At 41.9% G+C, this 19,973-nt stretch overlaps 1 protein-coding gene across 2 annotated transcripts in view; it reads right to left on the bottom strand.

The window, feature by feature from the left end:
• The window catches only part of Lypd6 (LY6/PLAUR domain containing 6), a 129,965-nt gene that overhangs the window by 106,637 nt on the left and 3,355 nt on the right, over positions 1-19,973 (bottom strand). The window lies entirely within an intron of this gene.

The following is a 19,973-nucleotide window of genomic DNA, read 5'->3' as shown; positions in this document are numbered from 1 at the left end:
ACGATTAAGCCATTTACCAGCAGCAAGTTGTGTCCCGCAGGAAGAAAATTTAGGTAACAGGGAAGTTTTAATTAAATAAATTCTAGTGTTCTTGCTAACAATGTCTCAATAGGTACTTCAGAGCACCTAAGTACTCTGGACTTAGCAGTGTGTGGTTCCTCAAACCCACTGTAGGCCCCAATTTGAAGGGCCCAAGAGCTGCCAAGGCAAACACACCTGAGCATCATGAGTGAGTCCAGGAAGCTCAATTTCCAGCTTGCCCTACCACTAGAGAAGCAATCCTTCCAAGGTTAGCATCTCCAGGTTTGCAGGCCATTAATATTCTTGAACTTCAAGCTTGAAGGAGAACGGCATTTCAGAAAGCAAAAGGTCAGCTGCATTCCCAAAGCCCTTACACTGCGTGGAGGGAAAAGGTGAGCGATCCTGACCTTGTGGTGTGTCAATCAACACAGATGTACTCTTTCCAGCAAATTCTATCACTGTACCATAGGACGCCACTCTAGTCCCACCTAGTCTCTTCCACCATTACGGGCACTCTGGACTTCAACATCAAATGGTTTGCCGCTTAAAATGCTACAATGAAGCCACGGACATGGTCTGAACTATCAGGGGAAACCCCTACAGCCACCATCATTACAGACCCCCTTTTGCCTGCTTCAGCCACTAGAGCAATGTTCATGAAATTAGGGGCATCTGGAAGAGAAATACTCAGGCCTTTGTTTGTATCTTTCAAACTGAGTCCTTTTTCCCTTAGTTAATTCTTTTCCATGTCTCACTTTAGAACAGAACTCACTTACAAGAAAACAGAAAGGCCCGAGAAATGGCTCTGTGGTGAAGAGCACTTGTTGCTCATGAAGAAGAGCTGGGTTCAGCTGCCATCACCCACATAGTGGTTCATAACTCTCTGTAACTCCAGTTCCAGGGAGATCTGATGCCGCCTTCTGACCTCCAAGCACCAAGCACACACACAGCGTACATGCAGGCCAGACACATATACACATAAAATAAAATAAATAAATACTTTTTTAAAAAAAAAAGAAAACAGAATACAGCACAAAATTCAAAGGAGCTCTTCTAAGGAAAGCATTAGCTCTTCCCATGGAAGGTAGAGCCATCCACATGGCCCTTCATCACAACAGGAATCCTAATCCCAAGCCCCACCACTGGGACCACCATCTGTGGAGTGCCAGAGCTTTAGATTTACACACCGAAGAGTCAAAGGAAGGTCCCTTTAAAAGATTTCAAAAGGTGGATAATCTCAAAGTGAGTATACTTACATTGTGTGAGTCAAGTTCAAAATTCAAGTCACATATGAACAATTTTTACAGAGGGGAGGAGTAGCCTGATGTTCACATTCATTTGCCTCTCATTTTGAAGTAATCCATCTTTAAAATTTCTGTGAAAATTCTACAGAGTTGCCCAGAAAATGGCACCGACCATCTGTAAGTAAAAGTAACAGCTCTCTCTAGTATATATCACAGGTTCAGAGCACTTTGGCACCGGCAGATTGAACGTGTTATTAAAAGAATTTAACTGCAAGAAGAGCTCCCATAATTACACAGCAGCTGGTCTAATGTTGACAAAACAACTTTTAAAGGCTTTTAGAAGCCTTAAAGGCTAATCAATTAAAAAGGCATGAATAGTAATGTGCACCGTATCCTTAGTATTGCAAGTGACATCTCCGGAAATACAGTGAGGTTTCCACTCTGGAACAATAATTTCTTCTATCCTACAATTAAGCTGAACACGTGAATAAATTTCAAGTTGTGTCTAGGTGAGATGATTATACTTAAAATAACTCCATAAAACCCAATTATAAACATTCAACTTGATGAGCATTTCCATACTACAGAGTTATTACCAAAATGCCAAGAGCTCGTGACAGAATCTGTGCTTCCTTTACCAAGAGCAGGCAAAGAAATGGTTTAGATTTCTGCATACACTAGTCAGAAATATGCCGCTGGAAGCACAGTGAATGAATGCACACATGAGTGTTGGAATGAGCACTGCATTCAAGCACAGTAGCTTAATTCTGCTGAAGAGCAGGATGCCCAAGCATCCTTGGAGAACGGCCTCCTCAGAACCTGTGCTTGATTCCTTGAAGACCCAATGGAAATACAAGCCTGTCTCCACAATAAGCCTTCTCCCGACATTTCCACATAGCTAGCTTTCTTTTATCTGTGAATCCCTTTCAAAGAAGCTGAGAGGATTCCATGTGTTATGGGTCCCAACCCTTTATGGGACTTTTTCTATATATGCCAAACAAAAAATATTTTAGGCTTTGTGATGTAATGTCTGTCATAGCCACTCACCTCAGCTACGGTAGGGCAAAAGCTGCCATATGTGACATTTAAACAAACGAGCATTCTAATAAAACTTTACTTACACATGGCAGCAGGCAGACAGATTTGGTTGACCCATAGGGTACCAAGTGAGGCACATGAGGCATACATAGTTCCTGGTATATTGGCTCCGTTTCGTTTTATGAGCCAGAATAGGAGAAAGACCACAGCAATAGCAACTGATAAACCTTTAAATACCTTATCCAGAAAATTCTACTGTGATGCTTCTGACAAAGGAGGTGAGCAGCAGTAAGACGGCCTCTTCCAACATCAAAACTGACCCAGAGCCCAACCTCTTCTATCCTTTGCCATCCATGGTGATCTTGGAAAACAGTTTTTATTGCTACACTAACAACACTGTGTATTTTGGTCACCTACTTGACTCTTGGTTGGATTGCTGGGATCCACCCAATCCTAGTTGTTTTAATACCATGGGCTATTTCTCACTCTCTTTAATAACCCCATCTCATAGCAACACATATACCTTTAGTATTTCTGCAAAGGCATACCTTAGGGCTTCAATAATCTACCCTTATGTTTTTTTAAAAACGAATGAACATCTCAAGAGGGTGCTTATGAACCTGGAAATCTCCTCATGATTTCTCTTTCACAGAAGTCATGATTTCAAAACACTAGTAAGACAACATCTCCAGTTATTCTAAGATCTGCTTCTGGGGCTTATTCCACTTATCAATCAGTAATAAAACACTGGAGTCAGCTAACTTTTAACATCTGTGTCAGAAAGGGGATCTTTACAATTAGAACAATGAGCTACTCCCCTTTCCTGACGGTCTACCTTTTCCTATGGCTTCCCCCATCTCCTGACACTCACTGGTTGGTACAGTCCAGCTCACACCTCTAAGACTCAGTAGACAGAGGTGAGAGCAGGTGCATTTCAGACAGATGGAACCTCATGTACGATAAACACTCACTAAATTAACCAGAAGCTCTGCCCTGGGTACTCAGCGGGGCAGAGGCGGTGTGGGCATCCAGTCACCAGCCCATGCTGAGCTGTTAAGTTAGGCCGCACTGTCATTGCTGGAGAGCAGACACCAGCCATGTGTGACTACTTAAATTAAATCAATTAAAGTGAAATAAAACCGAAGTCCAGTTCTTCGGTAGCCATATTTCAAGAGCTCAGTGGTCACACGTTGCCAGCAAGACCATACTGGCTGATACATATGCAGAACACTTTTTGTTACCATAGAACGATATGGAAAGTTCTTCTGGACAGGGCCAGAGGGTCCACAGGTTCTTTATCCATCCTCGTGCCCTGCAGTCAGCCCTCTAAAGGCCTCAACAGGCCCACATAGGTTTCAACAGGTCCTGCTCCTGTTCTCTGCACCTCCCAGAGGGCAAGTTAGGATGTGGAGTGACAGCCTGGTCTTTCAAAACAGTGGCAACCACACCCCACACCGGATGCCTGCTTCACTGTTTTCCTTGGGGTCTGTTTCGCTTCCGAAGCTTCTTTGTGGAAAACGAGTGAAGAAATCCCTAGTTAGTTCCTTCATCATTGAGGGAGCCAAAGTCCCCTGCTTTCACAGGGTCACAAGCCACTGTTACACAGAATGAGACAAGACTGGAGCGCCACGTCTATCTTTTTTTTTTTTTCTTTTCTTTTCCTTTAACAAAGAGTCAAAGAGAAAAGGGGACAGAAGGCAAATTCCTCTAACCATTTGTTCTGAGGCTGGAATCTTTTGTAATGTTTTATGAGGTTCATTTTAGCTTTAATTATCATGTTGCATAAAGAAGAATGCAGAATATTTTTATCTTTAAAAAGAAATATGACTCCAAAGTTCCAGAGAAAATGCTCAAATGCTTGTGAGCTTTAGGTTTATCACCAGGCAAAGCAAATGCCCCTAGGTAGCAGAGCATAGAATTTTTTTTAAGGTATAGTTAAATTGCCATGTCTCTAAAACCTAAGAACAAAAGAGAAAGTTGCCAATAAATTAAAAAATTTTTTTTCCACGGTTACTTTGAAGAATGTGAAATGATGAGAGGAACAATTCCAGGCTACTTTCTGAAAGATAAGATGACCTCCGATAAATAGTCTATAAAACCCGTGAAACATCTGTTCTGATAACATATGTGCTTAAAATTCCCCGTGCATCAGTTTCAAGTTACTACAAGGCAAGGCAGACCAGCTGCAAAGATAAGAAGGGAAGCTGTTACCAGGGAGTTCTGTCAGGAGACGCTGAAGAGTTGGGCGAGCCCCAGTCTCCCGACCACTTACATACTGTGATCCAGGATGCTGACAGAGGAGGGACTGCATGACACCCACTGTGACCTAGGCATATTTTCCTGGCTGCCTTTCCACTAAGGGACTGCAGAGTATCGCATTCTGATATTAAATACAGAATGCCTCTCCCTCATGTTCAGCCCTCCAGATCCTAGCTATCAGCAAGAACCAGCTTAACACTCACATATTCTGTGGAGGTCTTCATCTCTGTGTCTACCAACTCCTACTTCTCTTTATACCTAAGAAGCAACCGAGCAACTTCACTGTCCCTACTGTGTTTCTGACAGAAAGATCTGATTTCCCTGTTCCTGGGATTTACCCATGGTTCTTCATGGCTTTATAGAGACTGGAAAACTCCCAAAATTGAATCTGTAGTTCAGATCTCCCAAACACAATCTATTCTCTCTCTCTCTCTCTCTCTCTCTCTCTCTCTCTCTCTCTCTCTCTCTCTCTCTCTCTCTCTCTCTCTCTCTCACACACACACACACACACACACACACACACACACACACACACGGAAAAAAACATATCTCTACTGGGAAGTCAGCAGATATTTCGAGTCTGTGGTGTCAAGCCATCTGAACCTCCTCAATCTGATTCTCTTTACAGCTCACTTCCCGGTGTCAGACCCCAAACCTTGGAACTCTTTGATTCGGCTTTCTCATTCATGCCCCGCGGTCTTACTCTGCAGGAAATCTCACCTCTACCACTCTTCCCAGTCAATGAATGCCCTTTCACCACACCTCCCAAACCACCCAGCACTAAGTACAGCACATGGCCTGAATTATTTCAATAGGCTCAGCCTCCCTCCCTCCCACCTCACATGCCTATCATTGATTCTCACAGGAACTCATGATTTCTTAAGCCATGCATTTAATCAGGTTATTCCTCAACACAAAACCTACTGTGTAACGTGATAACCCATAAAGTCTTCAGGGTAAGCAGCCTACCCTTTGCATCTTAGAGCTACGCTCTCCTTCTGCCTCATTGACTTCCACTCTGATCCACCCAGAGAGCAAGCCACGTATGCTATCCCCATATATTTCTATCTAGATGATATAATCACTTTTTACTGTAACAAATATCTAAGACAATGGGCTTGAAAATGAAAGGTTAATTGTGCTCATAGTCTGGAAGATTTTAGTCAACAAGTATCTACCCCACTGCCGTGGACCTGTGGTAACACACAGTATCACAGTGGGGACACACAGTGGATTTTTTATGCACCTCCAGGCCCAGTGTAGAACAAGACCATGAGCTCCTTTGGGGGCATATTCCTAAAGACCTAAATCTTCCTTCCAGGATTCATCTTCTAAAGGTTCACCAACTTTCAGCAGTGTCAATCTGAGGTGGGACACTCCATATCCAAACTAAACCAGACAGCTCTTCCCATAGAGCTCTACAGGACTCTCTTAGCTGTTCCAGGTTCTCAGGTGACACTTTCCAGTAGCTTCCAAGAGCATCCTGTTTAAGATTCTAGCTTCCTCCTGTTCACCAACACTTCCTTGGCCTATTATCACCATTTGTCATATACAGTCTCTGGTTTCCTTATCTTCTGCTTTCTAGAATATAAGCTCCACTCAAGTAGACAGAAGGTTTGGGGGTTTGTCACTTTGTCCCTAGGGTCTTATGCCAGTTCCATTCACTATTGTTTTCCCACTTAGAAATGTACTTGGCATGAGCTTGGTCTCAAATACTCAAAGAGAGAAGCAAGGAGAAAGCCAATTGGAAGTTCTTAAGGACAGATACTATGTTCTACACACTTTGCTCTTTATATCCCGGGGTAGGACTTCCTCCAAATCCACCCCTACAGAAAGTATGTCATGCCTGATTACTGATTTTTTACATTAGAAAATATAAAATACTAAGTAATCTAAGTCATTGGACAAGTTAAATGCAGATAATGTTGATGTAGTATTAAAGGATGTAACCATCCTTGAAAGATTTCAAAAGCTGGAATGTAGCTCAGTTGGTAAAACGCTTGCCTAGCATGCATGGAACCCTGAGATCAGCCTCAATCAACTCATAAAACCAAGCATGGTGGCATATGCCTATAAACTCAGCATTTGGGAGGTAGAGGCAGAAAGATCAAGAGTTTAAGGTCATTCTTGGCTACAAGGCCAGTTTGGACACTTGAGGAAAAACAAAGATTTCAAAGCTCTTTAAATTAAAAGGCAATCTCCATTCACAGGTGAACGACTCCCAAAATCACAAATATGAGGAAATTTCTTGGGCCTGCAGAGATAGCTCAGCAGTTCAGAGCATGTGCTTCTCTTGCAGAGAACCCACATGGTTACTCACAATCATCTGGAACTCCAGTTTCAGGGGATCCAACACCCCTTTTGGTCCACTTCAGGTACCAAATAAGCATATGGTGCACATACATACATGTGAATAAAAATAAATCTTTTTCAAAAAGAGAGAAAATGTCCTAAGTCCTAGCAAAAACGACACAAATACCTTCTCAAAAACAGATCTGAAGAGAAATCTCAATATTGTCATTTGGGGAGGTGGTTTTATTATAGCAAATAAAATAAACTTTAATGTCGCATCCCAGAACAAGAATTTTCAATTGGTTTGTCATTAGGTTGACTAATAAAACCAACAGGTGCTTTTTCAAATCAACTCCCCCTTACCAAGCAATGATGCTGGTGATGACATAGTGAAATTATTAAGGAACTGAGGAAATCAGAACAATGCACTAGAAAGGCAAATGGTCCTTCCCACCCCAACCACGTCTAAGAGAGGAGTAGTATGCATCCATCCTATAAACTGATTGCCCTTACATAGACTGATACAGTGAAACTCTAAATGTCCATGTGATGGTATTTGGTGTTGTGTTTTCGGTTGCAATTAGGTCACAGAGTAGAGCTCTTACTACTCACAGTTTAGTGCTTTTATTAGAAGAGACATGAAGAGATTGCTTCGTTCCTCATTCTCTCTAGACCTGCCATATGATGGCACAATAAAGAGACGGCCATGTTTAGCCCAAGGAGAGGCCCTCACCAGCTATCAGATTTCTCCTCACAGTAATCTTGGACTCCTCAGCCTCCACAGTGATGAGTGGTAAATGTCTATAATTGGAGGCACTAAGTCTATGGCAGTTTGTTCTACCCATCTACCCTAAGACACGGTGTCACGTCCTAACAATCAGCCCTTAGTGAGAGAGACATACAAATCAGTAAACCTGAAAACCAGCTGGGGGGCCTCAAGTTGTCTGCATACTGAGTGCTGTCTATAAAATTGTAGAGATTAAGTGCAGACCAAATGCAAACATGATTCCTTTTCACAGAAGACGATTTGAAAGTCTAGAGAAGACTTTATGGAAATCCGTCATCCATAAAACAGCTGAGAATTCCAGAGGGCAAATGCTGAAACACGCCACACAAACCCTACCAAGTGGCTTTATGGCACGTCTGTTCAGTCCCATGGGGAAGTGTCTCAGTCCTACGTGAAGAGACTCAGGTCTCTTCCAACACTTAAGAGTGGAGCTGCTGGGGCTCAGTACTGATCACATAGATACAAGGGTTCAGCTTTGAGTAATCTGTGCCAAAGTTTCTACGTAGAGTTCTCTTAACATTATCTGTGCATCTTAAAAAACATGAAAATAAACATGAAACACTAATTAGTATCAAGCTTGTGAGTTATAAAAAATGTACTTTTAATTGTTAAGTAAAATAGTGTGGGATGCCAGGTAATAGCCACATTACTGGCATGAAAGTGGGGACAATTATAATAAGCGCCGCTCATTAAGTAATCTGTTCATTTACTCAGCAAACACCAAGGGAGAGTCTCTCATCAGATAACTACCTAGCGTCTGCGAGCATGAGCGCAGTGATGAGTGATAAAGAATCACCAGTGTTTAAGAAGATAGGGAAGGCTGCTTCCAGAGCTGGAAGAGATAAATTGAAAAACTGATACACAGTGCAGGTGATTCCTCTGCAAAATAAGTCAAACGGGCCAAGGATGCAGGGGACCCCAGACGTGAGCCCATCTATAAAGGCTAGTGTATATGTGTGTGTGTGTGTGTGTGTGTGTGTGTGTGTGTGTGTGTGTAAGTGGGTAGGTGGGTGGATATAAATGTAAGCACAGGGATGCCATGACACACAGCTCTTGGGAGTAAGTTCTCTCCTTCTACTGTGGGTCTAGGGAATTGAATTCAGGCTATCAAGATTTACACAGGAAGTGAAAGCACTTTAAACATCTCTCCAGCCCTAGAGTATCTTTTACAACTGAGAAAAACAAAATTATCAACTATTCATGAAATTTTAATACATAACTTGGAATTTGAAAGTATACATAAGTGAATGGATATAACTAATTCTATTTTCAGACTACTTTAAAAATATTTAATTGTTTTGATTGGTAGGATTTTATTTTTACTAATACATATTAACTGTACATACTAATGGAATTCAGTGTGATGTTTCCATACATCTGTACCATGTGCACTGATCAAATCAAACCTCCCTTTGTCCACCCTCCCACCCATACCTTTCCCAATCTCTACAACTCACTATTCTACTTTCAAGTCAAATATTCTACCTTCCATAGAAAACACGACATTTATTATGTGTCTAGTTTGTTTCATTTAACACGATGTCTTCCACTTCTTTAAGTATTCTTTTGATGGACACTTGGCTGGTTTCATATGTTAGTGTGAACAGTGCCACAATAAACATGGATGTGTATGTATCTCTCTGGCATACTGATTTCATTTCCCTAGGATATATACCCAGAAGTGGGATAGCTAGGACACATGTCATAGTTTTAGTTCGTTTAAACAAGACCAGAAAAACTAAAAGGAATACTAGCATTTCATCACATGTAACTTTGTATTCAAACAACACAAAACTGCATATGATTATTTAAAATTTAAAATTAAGGCCAAGGATAAACAAGCAAATATTTGAAACAGTGTAGAATGTAAACTGAATAATGAAATTGTTATTGGATTTTAATTTTTGTTCTAACACTATCTAATAAACTATTTCTTTAAAAATCACAAAAGAAAAGTAAATGGATAGCCTAATTCTCAGTACCTGCTATAGACTACCTCAAAGTTACGGCAAAAATTTACAGTTTCTAATTCCAGAAAATTCATACAGTAGAATGGCAAAACTATGACAAATGGGTAGTATGGACTCTTTCTCTTTTTCACTCAAAGACCACATGTGAACACCCTACGTTCACACACACCCAACAACCCTTACAAGAGGCACTAGTCTAACAGGCAGAGGTCCAGTGCAGATCTGGCCATGCTCTGCCCTGACGTCCTACCTGCCTCTACTCTCCACCTATATCTGACAGTCTCTCTGCACTTCACCACATCAAGGAGAGTCTGATGAAGAAATCAAGCTGGAACCCACGTAGACATTTCCTTCCCGACAGCTAGTTTCACAGTGTTCAAAGATGCTATGCAGATGGCTGGGGAAAGATGGCGATGAACAGACTTACCGAGCAGTAGATTATGCGTACTACAAAAGTGGCCTGTCAGGTAAGACATGCCCACTGGTGTTACAGTCTCAATGACACTAACTGGAATAGCCAACTGCTTCCTGATAGGGTCTAAGACCTGCTCTGCAGGATACAGTTCATGCCTAGTAGGGTAAACCTGGTCAAAGCCCATAGATAGAGAAGTTATACCTTCTAGGGGAGAACCTGCTACCATTGTTTTGCTAAATGATCATGGGGTTTAACTGTCTTCTAAATATTTTTGCTTATATCCACAGGTTAGTCTTCCTCTCAATCTTTGTCAAAGACATTATCTTATCTCATCTCATCTTATCTTATCTTATCTTACCTTATCTTATCTTGGGCAGAAGAGACTCCTAACTGGTCAAGGTGCTGAGAATAAGTGACTATGAATGTTCAGCCCTAAATCAGACATTGATATCAATACCCCACATACAAAGCTCAGAGAACATTGCAGATGCAAGGGCAGAAGAAATGTAGGAGACAGTAAATGAAGAGCACTGTGGAATTCTATCTATTGTACATGACATGGCTAATGTACTCAGGTACTACGGCGAGCCGCACAAAAGCAAGCCAGTCAACATTCTATGACGGATGGGAGAGGGGCTCATGAGGTTTCACCACTATATGAGTTGCTATTGGTGACTGATGGCTGCTGAGGGCGAGACTGTCATTTACTTTTTCAGGGCTGTAACCGGTGATAAGTTGCCTATGATCCAGAGGACGGTCCCAAAGCCGTGTGCATGCTGGCAGCACTAACCAGACCCGGTGGGTTAGGACAAAGCACAAAAGAAGGCCTGAAGTTGGGGAGATAAAGGATTGGGGACATCTGGTGGGTAACAAGAGGGGGACTGGGGCTGAATATGACCTAGGTACATTGCATACATGTATGAAATTGTCAAGGAATAAATTAAAAACACTCTTTTTTTTTAAAAGAGACATATCTGACAGAAGCCAATACAGAATCCAAGGGTGGTGGAGGGTATGCTAAAGACATTCCATAATCATAATGGCACAGGGAAGAACAGTGCACACTTTGTACATATTTAGTATTCATCTTTCCATCTTCATGGTACAGCTGTATGATTAATTGTACAGCTTTACTCAGAAATGCTGTCAGAATAAAACTTGAGTCTTTATACATTGCTCTTTTCCAAAGTATTATCCTCTCCATTAATATAAATGTTTCAGTGTTTTGTTAAGGGTGTGTGGGTGTGGGTGTGTGCATGTACTTGAAGAATTATTTGTATTTCAACTGTCTGTGACTTAATGTAGTCTACAGTCTAAAAAGAAGGGGAAATGCATAGCGTGCAGGTTTGTTCTCTCAACCTGGGTTTATGTTAAGGTAGAAGCAGGGATTTTCTAACAGAGTGAATTTCTAATCAAAAGCCTCACAGGTAACACACTCTTCTAGGCCAAGAGGCTACCTGCAAAAGAAAAGGGCAAAGAAATGGATTGTCTTGCTGTAAATTCACAGAATCTTAAAACCAGGAAGACCTCAGACATCAGCAAGTTTGGTATTTTATGTGGCACAAATCACTGGCCATGAGGACAAGCACACATAATGAGTAGCACTGTAAGGCAATCTAAGGGATTCCTGGTCCCAATAGGCCTCCTTGAAGATATTTGATATCTGCATCCAGTTACTAAAAGTCTTACAACTTAAAACCAAAGGAATAAACAAAAAGGGTGTTTTAACTTACACTTTTCCAGGCATACTTGTCTGTGACCACTGTAGATCATGGCCTTCCACTTCAAGATGTCGGTCATGCTAAGAGACCAGATCCACCATTACACAGTTTTCTACTTTCTGCCACACCCCTAGAAGCTGCAGCTGCCTGCAGATCTTGCTCTGGAATGCTGATGTCGATTTTACAAATGAGAAAACTGAAGTTCAAAGAGGTCAGTGGGCTTAGCCAAAATCCTTCAAGTGCTCAGTAGTGACCAATCAGCATGGGAGTTTAGGTAAGAGTGAGAAATGAGTGAAAACCCCACATCCTTCCTTCCCGTGGCCTCTCACCAGAAAAGAGTGGTCTCCTATGTCTGCCTCGTTTCTCTTGCTTAGACTCAGTCTCTCAACCTTTACTTCCTGCTAGATTCCTGTTTTCCAGCTTAGAACCTTCCACTAACGCTCATCCAGACTTGGGAGTTGGGACAGTGGTTTGTCAAGAGAGTAGTTTGAACGTGGGGGCAGCAAGACCAGAGAGATGATACACTAAGATAGATGGATTTTGCAGTTCTTCTCATGCTTATTTGTTTCTAGGGTTTCCCTAGGTAGCCTCGGATCAGAAAGTTTCATTAAACTGACTATAAAGCAGGTGACACTTACCGCTGTCTGTCACTTGCCCATCAGCTCCTTCTCCATATTATCTTCTCTCCCTTTTATGTCCAATCATACCTAGTTCTCGGCCACGCCAGGAGAGATCCAAAACCCACACGCAGAGTCACCCAGAAGCTAGAGAAATCTACTTGGTCTGCTGTGTCTTCCACGTGCCATAGCACTCTACATTCCTTGAATGTGCATGGCATAGCTGAAAATTGTCCCCTCTGGCAAAGGTCTCTCCAGCACAGCTCCCAAACCAAGAAAGAAGTACCACTGCAGACAGCCTTTTAAAATGCTATTCCACTTTATGAGACGGGTTTCCCTTCATCTGGAAAGTTCAATCTGAAAAGCCTCGGGCGGGGGGGGGGGGGGGGGGGGGGGGGGGGGGGATGTCTTCCACATCATGATGTTTTTACTTGTCTCACATACCTATGTTGAAAAATAACAGCAGTAGCAAGAGGAGGAGTTCAATTCTGCATCCTCCCTCAGAACTGATCGGCCACACATCACCAGATGATCCTTAAAACATTTCAGTTGGCCACAGTTCCAGTCTGTGACAGTGAACATGAACAATGAGATAGTAAACAGATCTGGTCTTGTCTAGGTCTCTGTTTTAAAAAGTACCTCTGCCATGTGCATTATTCCCTCTGACATGGGGAGGAGCTTCACGAGAGGTGGTTCTTGGAAGAGAGTTCAAGAGCACAGAAGGACAATGTACATCTTGTCTACACAGAGCAACCTTGCTACAGCGCCCTCTATTTTATCTAGAATCAAACACCCGGCATCATCTGCATTTATAACTCAGAAGCCCCCATGTGGCCTAGGAATACGGGTAAAGTGAAGATTTTGTAAAGAAATTACAAGAGAATAATTGTCTGAATGGAAAAGAAGGTCATTATTGTCTTCTTTGAACTTTTAATAGAAACTGCTTACACAGCTTAGCATGGTTTGGGATAAAGTACAATACAGCCTGGTTTTATTTATTTATTTATTTATTTATTTATTTATTTATTTATTTATTTATTTATTTATTTTGGTTTTTCGAGACAGGGTTTCTCTGTGTAGCTTTGCGCCTTTCCTGGAACTCGCTTTGGAGACCACGCTGGCCTCGAACTCACAGAGATCCGCCTGGCTCTGCCTCCCGAGTGCATCTGTGAAGATGTCAGCTATAACTTCCCAAAGTCCTAATTGCAGGTGACTCACAGCCTTGAGTCTGTTTCCCGAAATCTTCTCTACCTGGAAGGTATTCCTAGGACATAAAGGCTGGGAAGGTCCAGTGGAGCACCTCCACAGCTTGTGAGAGCCATCTGTTCTGTTGGACATCCGGAAGACACAATTAGGTGTCAGCTGCCATAATATACAGAACCTACCCTTCCCATGCTTTCTGATGGCTCCTGGATCTGTCTGTTCTTCTCTATGAAAGTTATTATTCCAGTTGGTGTCTTTACTGAGGGCTTTGTATGTGCTAGACAATACACTCAGGCTGGCATCCAAGAGAAACAAGTCACTACATAAGTAATTAGATTGAATGCAGAGAGAGAGAGAGAGAGAGAGAGAGAGAGAGAGAGAGAGAGAGAGAGAGAGAGAGAGAGAAGATTACAATAACCTAGAACACAGGGATATGTAGAAGAGTTTAAACTGACACTTATGGGGGAATCAGGAAAAAAGGTTTCTTTGGGGAGGTGCACTGGATTGGGCCTTGAAGGATAAAAGGGCTTGTCAACTAGAAATGATAGAAGGCCACTCCTGAGCAAGCAGTACATCTGAGAGAACAAATCAGAAATACTCCAAAAGTGGCTGTCAATTCCCCGAGTTGGGTGACTGGGATTCTGCATTAAAAGAATCTGATAAAAAGAAAATGTTTCTATGAAGTTCTATATAAAAGAAAAGGCATGTGTTTCTAATACACTCCTTTGATCTACAGAAAGTCACTACAAAAATGTCAACTATTACTTCTCTGCAAGTCAGTATTTTAAATGGCAATATTTGAGAATAATTGAGAGTAGATTTTTTTTCCTCTCCAAGACAGAAACCTTCTAAGAAATTCAATATAGTCCATATGGATAATCAAGTCAGAGAATGGCAAGATTCTTACAAGAGAAAAAGAAAAAAAAAGTTTCCAGGAAGATGTACAAGACCTTCAATTATTTACTGTAGATATTGTAGCCAGTTGGACTGTGTGCCCAATTCATGCTTCACTTCCAGTCCATCAGAACTATTTCACTAGATCAGCAGAAATAGGAAGTTTTAAATGTCAAAAGATATTATGTTTTTCCCACTCAGGTGGGACTTTAAAGTTTAATTGCCGAGCCCCCTGACTTTATATTTGAGGCAATGAAGTCCAGACAGTGGGTGACCAACTCTAAATGTCAGCCAGCCAGTAAAACTGGAGGGAAAGAACTCGCTGCAGGCAACACATGAAGCTAGCTGGTAGAGCCAGCACAGGAGCACAAGCAAGCCTTGACCCCCAAACTTGCACATGGCCCAGATGCTACGGACATTAACGCCAGTGCTCACAAGTGGGTGCAATGCCATAGATGAAGAGTTTCAGAGACAGACAGAAAAGGTGTGTAAAAATTCAAAGTGAAAAGAAGTGTACAGGTTACCTGAATTTCTGGCTGTCGCACAGGAATAGGGATTTCTGGATGTCTGGAAAGGAAACTTAAATATCATACACAACTGCTAATATTATACACTTGGGGTGGAAAACAACAAAAATAACGTTACAATCTTTTCTTCTGCTTCTGAGACCATTAAAATGATAGGAGAATTGAGGTGCACTTCAGATGCAGGGCCCAGAGGTCCCTGGGCTGGAACTAACCCGAATGGCCCCTCCCTGAGGACTGGCTTTTAAGGTGCCATGAAAGCTTCCGAAGGAGGAAATCCGCCAACAGTCCTACCCAGCTATGATGCCTATGAGCCACAGCCACCATCTTGGCACAATAACCCTAAGGATGCAGTAGTAACACACATACCGTGGTGGTAACCAACCGCTCTCTGATTGACTTGAGACACTCTCGGTTCTTACACTCACAGATAAGGGTAGTCTTCACCCTCAGCAAGGAAATTTCTCTTTGCAATGGATGGAGACCTGTACAGAAAACCACAACCAATCAAACCACAGCGTTGTGGAGTTCAGTCCCAATGGATACATTAAAAAACAAAACAACTCCTACATCTAAGGTTTAGGGAACAATGTGGAAGAGAAAGAGAAAAGACTCCAAGAATCAGAGGATCAGGGAGTTAGCTGTGAGACTGTGTCTCCGAGCAATGTCAAAAGCTCCACCCATGAAGTCTCACCGACATGACTGCCTAAACATGAGCTGAATAAGGACACCACCATTAGATATGCTAACACAGATGGGGAAAAGCCCATGACGTCTCAACCCTACACAAGGAAGTATAGGCAACTGAGGAAAGCCAGAGTGGGAGATTTGGTCTTCTAGAGGGAAGAGCACATCAATTGGTATTCCAATACCAAAGATCAGTCCTGGAGATGTACAAGTAACATTTATATAGGCTGAGCAGGATAAATTAGGAATATATACATGTATGTATATATGTAACAATCATTAATGAAAAAAAGAGGCCACGCATTTGAAGGAGAACAGGAAGGTTAGATGGGAGGGTTTGGAAGAAGGAAAGAGAAAGGGAAATTATGTAGTTAAGTTATAATCTCAAAAACAAAAAAAAATTAAAAGATATATGCACCGCCACCACCTGGCAGAGTAATTATTTTAAAGAAGAGCAGAAATGGGAGAATAACACAGAGGCTCTGGGTTTACCTCCAGCCTGGGGAAAAAGAAATCCCAAATCAAGCACAGGTAAGTGTACAATCCTGGACTTAAGAATTCTTATGTCTAAGGCTTACAAAAGCCCTGTAAAAGATGAAGACTTTATACCCAGTATTCATTTTGACTAACAACCCATTTTGTGGTAACTATTCATAAATACACTAAGAAGCTTTTTAACCTAAATGTTTCTGTGTCCTCTTATCCAAGGAGAACAAGGATAAGCAGATGGGAATGCATGGCAGGAGCCATGGAATTACATCATATTTAAGCTCATACTTTCTATCTAAATCCCTGGTTTGCAAACAACAATGGGCATGCTTGTTTTATTTTTTATTTTTTATGGGAAACAACCTAAATTCATTCTACTTGCAACTATGTATACCACATTAGAATCAGACTTTAAGAATCTGTCTAGATCTTCTAATATAGCAATCCAGAAAGGGTAAAAATGTCAAAGGTACCTGATGGGGCATCACACTTAGGCATTCTCTGAAAGCCATGAGTCTCTAAACTGGGCATGCTCGTTGTGGGTAGGAGGCTGGGAGACTTATCTGTGGAGTTGTTATAGAGATCTTGGTATCTAGGAGGATGAGGCTTCTAAGTCAGATGATCTTTCCCTAAGCCAATCCAACATGGCTGCCATAATCTCACCTTCCAGCTTCACTGTGTGAAGGACTCTCAAAAGGGAATGCCTATCCTAGAGCCTTCTGGTTTACACAGTGTCTGGGATGGCCTACAGCGGTCTTGACGTCTCACGAGTTGGACCTCTAACAGGTAGTAGGGGCCTGCCCCTTAAGCCATTATCTCTCTTAGCCAACATTCTTAACATTCTAGCATCAGTTAATAACTACTTAGCCCAAACCCTCACTCACAATCCTGGGCACCAATTCGCCCTTTGTATGCTCTTATCTGACTCCTTGTCACCCAGTTTTCTGAAATGACAGGAAGAGTGGCATGCCATAACATACATAGCGGATTTTATATCAGAGCAAGATGAAAATCTTCATTTCTCCTGCTAAGAGTCTTTCTGACAATATCTGGAATATTATTTTGACCACAATCCCTTATTAAGTTAATGTGAGAGAACAAAAGGACTCCTGAATCCCTTGTAGGGATCAAGTATTAATATCTGTCTTAATCCATCCACGTTGCCATAACAAAATGCCTCAGACAGTTACTTTACAAACAAGTGGAATATATTGCTTAGAGATTTCGAGGCTGGGAAATCCAAGATGAAGAAGCAAGCAGATGTGCTGCCTCTAGAGGGCTCCTGTTCTGCCTCTCAGATCACACCTTGTTGCTTTATCTTCACATGGCAGACAGGCAAGACACTCTCTTCAATTTCTCCTGTGAGGGCACCAGCACATGGGGGCTGGGCACTAAAGGCCCCACTTTCTGACACTACCACATTTTTAGATTCTGACACATAGATTGGGAAGGGTACCAATATTCAGACCATCAAAAATCAATAATTAATAGCTAATAGCTTGAATGCTCCCTTCCCAAAACTTGAGCTTACCAAAAGAGTCAAGGGTAACAGGACAGATATATACTGGGAACCAGTGTGGAAATGAGGTGAACCCAAACCAAGGACTAAAGGACAAACAAATCCAGACCAAAGAAAGTACCAGTCATGGAAACTTAAAAGAAGAGAGGGTTACAAATGGCAGGAGATAGATCAGAAATCAAAATTACGGTAGAGTCTACAATGACCAACACCAGCCACTTTCATGATACAAGAAAAGTCAGGAAGATAACCAGACCCAAGACTAAATCAAGACCAGTGAACCATGTTATGCCAGAGGACAGACAGCTCTCTGAACTCCTATTCACACTGCTGTGAATCCCTGAGGCTTTCAGTCCCTTCATTCAATTCAGAACACTTAGTAGTATTTAGAGATATCTCTATGTACCAAGGTGAGTATTAATTCCTCTAGGAGGTAAGAAGTAGATTGGCCCCTGTTTTCACTCTTGGTTCATTCATTACATTCTTGGTTCTTCGTATCTTAAGAGTCACAATAAGCAGAGTCCCGTTAGATTTTGGCCAGCTGTACTATCTATAGACACATTACTGCTGAACAAAAGCCACAAAACAGTCATTTCAACATGCCACTCTTTAGAGAGAAAGAGCAGGTGGGCAGTCAAACTCACAGCCACGGATGTTCAGAAGGCAGGAAAAATGATCCCCACTCAAACGAGTCTTTATAGTAGGATATCATTAAAATCAACTGTTACAACAGTGCACCTTTTTTTAAAAAAGGTTCTTTATGAGATCAAGGTATCACAGGTACTGGAGAAATTTTTGATCAAGGACGAGGGCATGGCTCAGTGGATAAGAACATCTGCCCTGCAAGCATGTGGACCTGAGTTTGGTTCCCTGTCACTCATGTAAAAGGTCAGTCAAGGCAATGCATGCCTGTAAAGCCAGCATTTGTGGGTAGGCAGACCCTGCCTAGCTTAGAGAGACCTCATCTCAAAGCAATAAAGCAAAGGGTAATAGAGGAGCTCTGTCCTCTGCACACATGCAAGGGGCACACACATACACCTGTACACTCAAATGTTATCTCACACACACACACACACACACACACACACACACACACACACACACACACACACATACTACTACTACTACTACTACTACTACTACTACTACTACTACTACTAAAGTTTTAAAAAGCAAGGAAAACCTGCACTATCCAGAGATAGTCATTGCTGATATTTTGAAAGGTTTTCTCTACATTGATAGGTGAACATACAAAAAAAAATAGATAAACTCACTCCTCACTCGTTACATTTAAAAATAGTACCACACCAATGCAGTTTTATAAGCTTCTCTTTTCTTCACAATGACTTGAATATTTTTATTAAAAAGGAGAGCAGAGAGATGCCACCCAGTTATGCTGTCAGCTGCCAGGGACAGACTTTAAAACCACGCCCCGTAAGCACACCAGGAACTGCTTTTCCAAGTACACTTATCTTCAATCTTCCATTCTGACTTAACCTTATGCTTTCTTCCCACTAAGTCGTCCTTTAAGTTGGTCCCATAGAGTCACGTGAGCAGTGTGCCCTTACCATAAGCATGGCTATCATCTGTACACATCTGCAACAGTGTTAAACATGACCATGACCGTGTCCAAACTACTTCCTGGAAGAGCCTACTTGTCCACTCAGAAGTGCCTATTGATCCTACTGCTTGTTTCTTGGCCCATTTCCCATTCCTAACAAAAAGGTTGTACACAGGGAAGAAACCGGGACACATCAATTAATAGGGTTCTCTGAAAGCTTTAAAAAATACATTTTCTATAACCTTTCAATGACAAGCCCATTTCACCACCACCCCCCCATCCCTACTCCTAATCCCCCTTTTCCAAAGCAACTCATTATTTGTTATCACCTGTTTGCTCTTAATACTGACGTCCCTGTCACACACTGGGACATGGTCTGATGTGATGGCCCAAGGGCATTTCCTGAAGCCCTTTTCCTAACAGAGGTCCTGCAGGACACCAGCTAATACCCTACCAGTGCTTTAAAGAGTTATCTTACTAACCAAGTCTCTCTCACACACTAGGGGGCCAGCCGTCTGGCCTGGGTGATTTATCTGTATCTAGCCTGTTGATCAGGTCTGGAGCATTCTGAGCACATGGCACTTCTTGATCTATTACCTCCAGTGTGTGAACTGCTTGAGGGAGCTTGAGTGCAGGAATCTTACTCAGCAGAACCAGAAGCAAAGAATTCATCTACACTCTATCTCTCTCGGCCTCTAAATATATGTTTGGTATGTAAAAGTCAATCAGTCC

This window comes from Peromyscus californicus, unplaced genomic scaffold (assembly GCF_007827085.1).
Source record: "Peromyscus californicus insignis strain IS unplaced genomic scaffold, ASM782708v3 Scaffold_7__1_contigs__length_154581171, whole genome shotgun sequence".
In the NCBI taxonomy this organism is placed as follows: Eukaryota; Metazoa; Chordata; class Mammalia; order Rodentia; family Cricetidae; genus Peromyscus; species Peromyscus californicus.
This window is presented reverse-complemented; position numbering and strand designations above follow the sequence as displayed.